Raw genomic sequence first — 5,415 nt, forward strand, 5'->3', positions numbered from 1 at the left:
CTGCTCCTGATATCTCTCATGCCATATACCAGGGTCTCTCTGCCAGGGTCTCAGGTCAAGGACGCACTCCACTACTGTTTCCACATCTTAGGTATCTGTCAGAGCAGCACCCCACTCTCTCAGTACCATATTCTGTTCTGGTTACCCAGTGCTGCTGACAGAAATAAATCACAAATGGGATGGATTGAACAAACAGGAGTTTATTCTCTTACAGTTTGGAGGCTGTAAGTCCGAGTTCAAAGTGCCAGGCTCTAGGGGCTGGGTGAAAGCCCTTCACTCAGCCTTGGGCTTCAGCTTTGCCTCCTGCTCCCGGCCCACTGAAGCTAGAGGCTTTTTTTCACTCAGACAGCTGCTGGCTGCTGAGGCAGACAAGCCCAAGTGTTGACAAGTAAAAAGGCACAGTCCCAATGTTACCAAACCACATGGCAGGCCATTAATTCAAGTCCATTTAAAGTCCCAAGGTCAGCAGAGCATGGCAGGCTGCTGAACAATGACACAGCTACATGTAGCATTCAAGCATGCCATAAACCAAAGTCCGTTCCCCTTACATACAGGAAACGATCACATCCCTAAGGCAGCTACTCAGCTTCTTACAGTAGATTCTACCATAGAGTTGATTTCCAGTCTCATCATGGGGAATACTATATTCAGCTGCCCAGCCACTCAACCAAGCCCAGCCAAGTTGATACACAAATTTAACCACTACAAGCAAAGATGTCTCCCTGAAGACTTAGGTGTGCCTAACCGAAGCCATGGTACTTTCAGTTGCCTCTTATGTACGTGAGAGCTGGACAAGGAATAAGGAAGACCGGAGAAGAGTCTATGCTTTTGAGTTGTGGTGTTAGTGAAGAATGCTGAGAGTACCATGGACTGCTAAAGAATTAACAAATCTGTCCTGGAAGAAGTGAAGCTAGAATGCTCCTTGGAAGAGAGAATGGCCAAAGTTCATCTGACCGCCTTTGGTCATTGTCAGAAGGACAATTCCCTGGAAAAGTATGCCATGCTTGATAAAGTGGTGGGTCAACAAAAAAGGGGAAGGCCCTCAACAAGATGGATTGACACAGTGTCTGCAACGATGGGCTCAGGTATTCCAAGGATCGGGAGGCTGGCACAGGACCAGGCAGTGTTTCGTTCTGTTGTACACAGGGTAGCTGTGAGTCAGAGATGACTGACAACACCTAACAACAACAACATGTCACATTTGTTACAACTAATGAAACAATATTGATACCTATGATTAACCAAAGTCCATAGCGCATTCATATCTCCTTAGTTTGTAATTAATGTCTCTGTTTTGTTCTAGGATCCCATCCAGGGCACCACATTACATTTCACTGTTGTCATTATCTCCTTAGGCCCTGTTGGCTTTAGAAGTTTCTCAGACTTTCCTTGTTTTTGATGACTTTGACAGTTTTGAGGAGGACTGGTCAAGTACTTTGAAGATGTTCCTCTGTTGGAATTTGTCTAATGTTTTTCTCATGATTAGACTGAGGTTGTGATATTTTGGGGAGAAAGATCTCAGAGATAAAGTGCCGTAATGATCACTTTTTATCAAGGGTACATACTATGAAAATGACTTATCACTGTTGATATTGATTTTGACGACCTGAGATAGTGTTGTCAGGTTTCTCCACTCTACTGTTACTTTTTTTAATTTCCCCTTTCCATACTGTACTCTTTGGAAATAAATCATCATGCTATCACATTTAAGGAGTGGGGACTTGCACTCCTCTTCCTTGAGGGTGGAATAAACTCACTGCTGACAAGTCGGATCCAACTCATAGCGACCCCTCTTTGGGTTTCTGAGGCGGTATCACTACGGAAGTAGATTGCCCAACCTTCCTTCTGAGGAGTGGCTGGTGGGTTTGATCCACCAGCTTTCTGGTTAGCAGTCAAGTGCCTTAGGCACTACGCCACCAGAGCTCCCTGAGAGTGGAATAGCTACAAAAATTACTTAGAATTATCAAGGACATTTGAATCCTCTCCCCATTTATTTTGTATTCAGTTATTTATTTTTATCAGTATTTATCTTATACTTTGGGTTATAATCCAAAATTACTTTATTTCCTTTGTTGCTATAATTATTCTAGCTTTGGTGACGGGAGCTCCTTCAATTGGCTCCCAAATAGGGTGTATCCTTTTGGCATATCCCCATCAATCTAGAAGTTTCTTTGAGTACTTCCTTGCTTTGGGGCACTATTAGATGCTCCTGACCTATCTTATTTATTTTTTGTCCCAGTCCTAGAATCATCTTTTTCTCCAAGAAGTTCTGGTTCTTTTTATTGGAGAATGATATTAAAACAAAGATCTGATGCTAGGTGTGCTAATTACTGCTGCGATATCGTTACTTCTTGGGCCCGTTTGGCAGACAGAGCAAGGAAATATATATGTGTACACCACCAGCCTGTGAACATATACAAATCTATAAATATTTGTCATGTAACCATCACTACATTAAGCTAAACATGAATTCATACTGATGTCTCCAATTTTAATCTTACCACATGAATTAGCCTGCTCTCCTTGCTTATTTGTAAATTCCCACTCCAACAGTGAGAATCCTGGCTCCCACTATCTGTCGTCCATTTACTGAAAACTGTTCATTTTAAGTTTATAGGCATTGTTGTTGTTGTTGTTATTTGCCGTCGAGTCGGCCCTGCCCCGACTCATAGCAACCCCTCCTTGGGTTTCTGAGGCAGTATCACTACGGAAGTAGGATTGCCCAACCTTCCTTCCGAGGAGTGGCTGGTGGGTTTGAACCGCCAGCCTTCTGGTTAGCAGTCAGGTGCCTTAGGCACTATGCTACCAGAGCTCCTGTTTATAGGCATAGCAGTATAATAATTGTTATCATGGGAGCAAACGTTATCCAGGACAGTACAGTGTTGTGTGTAGTTTCTTTTGCTTTGAGTCTTACAGACTCAACTCAATTCCAAAGTTACTTAGGGCAGCATCTTTGCCTCCCATCCCTTCCACTGAAGTAGTTTCATATATTTCATACATACCAGTTAGCTTTTCTTGTCACAGTCTGCATTCCTTCCTGGTATCCTCTGACCTCTTAAATGATTATTTTTAAATTGCTTATATTAAGGTTCACTCATTGTGTTGTGAAGTAACATGAGGTTTGACAAATGAATGTCATGTATACATTATAAACGTATCATACAGAATAGTTGCACTGCTCTACAAATCCACTGTGCTTTACCTGTTCAATGCCCCTACTCATAAATAGAATTCTCTTCCCCATATTTTCTTTTTGGTTATTGATTATACCGTAAAATTTATGAGAGCCAGAACTTGAGGATGTTGCCTTGTTTTTCTGGGTCTTGAAAGTTTTCTGCCTTTACAGAATGGAATCTTACCACTTGGTAGAAAATATTTGAGTTTTCCTTTTATGACAAACTTTTGCCTTACACAGCTTCTGACTTTTGCAACTTTTACAGTATATAGAAAGCTTTGCTTTGTATATCTATTTTGCTACCAGTCACAGCGAAAAAAATTATTTCTCCTAACAATTTTTGGTTGATTCTCTTGAGTTTCCTGAATTTCTTGAATTTTTGGCATCTATGCTGTCTCCTGCTTTTGGCTGCCCTTTCTCAGTTTCTTTCATGGACTTCTTATGCCATGGGTACCTTTAAATATGTATTTCTCAGTCCTTTGTCTTTGGTTTCTCTTCTTTCTTCTAAACACTAATGAGCTGAATCATTCTCATACCTCCAACTATCACCATATGTTAATAACTATCAAATCTATAACTATGGCACAGATAATGAAGATAATACAGTAAAACCTGTGAAAGTTGGAAACTGTGTAAGGCAGAAGCCTGTTAGAGAAGGAAACCACAAATATTTTTCACTAAAATGAGCAATAGAAAAGTGGTAAGACTACACCCTGTCAAAAGCAGAAAACTTGTGAGACCCAGAAGAACGAGGCAGTCCCATTGAGTTCTAGCTCTCACAGGTTTCACTGCACCAAGCATCATCCTCAGCTCTTACATATATTATTTCATTATCCTCACTACAATTCCCATTTCCTAGATGAGAAAATTGAGTCACAAAGTGTTTATGTAACTGCCAAGGATCACACAGTAAGTAAAGGAGCTGAGATAAAATTAGACAATCCAACTCTGTATTCTGTATATTTTCTTAAATACGGCCCATCTCAAACTCAATATGTTTGAAACTGAATACATCACCTTCTGCCTCCAATACGTGCTTCTCCTTCTATGTTCCCTATCTTGTTGTGCAAGTCAGGTTCTCAGTTATATGCAATAGAAATTGATTCAGGCTAATTTAAGAAAGGAAAAAAAAAATGTGTATATTGAAAATATATGGGGTAGCTCCCAGAATTGTCAGGAATGTTGGAGAGCCAGACTTGGAGGAGAATCAACTAGAATCACAGCCAAATCATACCACAGAACTAGTGCCCATTGGCCCTCCTGGTGAGCACCAAACACTGCATCTTCATCAACTGACACTTCAGTTCTTGACCCTGGGCACTACAGCTGGCACAGCTGCCACCACCAGGAAAGATTCTCTACTATCTCTGCTCTTTTGAGTCACTAGCTTTCCATTCAAACTTGGTGGCAGACGTATCTGTGTTAATATAAACAACTCAAAAATCGGCTCTGTGTACTGGCCCAGGTTGTTTACTTCTTCAAACCAAGCTGAGGCCCATTGGCCCAAAAAAGTGTGCTGGTGCCCAAATCAAATATGTACAAATCCAACCTGTTTGTTTTAAAGATAGCATAAATACACAGATTTTTGGCCATATAGGGCCTGCTTGATTTACATATGCTGGGAAACTGAGCCAGACATCTACTAGTCCTGGAAGATAAAATCCTGAAGTTATAGGGCCTGGAGGTACCGCTGCCTTTGGAGCTCTGTGACCAGACTCCCCACCTTGCTGCAGAAGGACATCACATAAGGATGCGCTTCCCTCCCTCCCTTCTCTACCCTGGGGTTTTCATTCTCTTCTCATTTTAGTGGCTCCCTCCACCACTCCGGAAGATGGCATGGTCTGGGGCCCAACACCCACCCCAAACACATATGCAGCTGTCAACGTACTGGCCCCAGTAAATAGCCTGTTGTGCAATGATATCTCTAAACCTCTTGATCACATCTTTTTGCTTGATCTGCACCGGAATCCCTGGAACTCACTATAATCTGATTGATGCAGCAATGTCACATGCCTGCACCCCATGCTGGAAAAACAAGCAACCATTGTTCTCAGCCTCTATACTGGGAAGGCATTTGACTGCTAACCAGAAGGCTGGCAGTTCAAACCCACCAGCCACTCCTGGGATGGAAGGTTGGGGAATCTAGTGATATAGCCTCAGAAACCCAAGGAGGGGTCACTTTGAGTTGGATCTGACTCGACGGCAATATATATATATTTTAATATATATATATATATATA

This window comes from Orycteropus afer, unplaced genomic scaffold (assembly GCF_000298275.1).
Source record: "Orycteropus afer afer isolate SDZICR_OR568_19922 unplaced genomic scaffold, OryAfe1.0 scaffold00769, whole genome shotgun sequence".
Classification (NCBI taxonomy): domain Eukaryota; kingdom Metazoa; phylum Chordata; class Mammalia; order Tubulidentata; family Orycteropodidae; genus Orycteropus; species Orycteropus afer.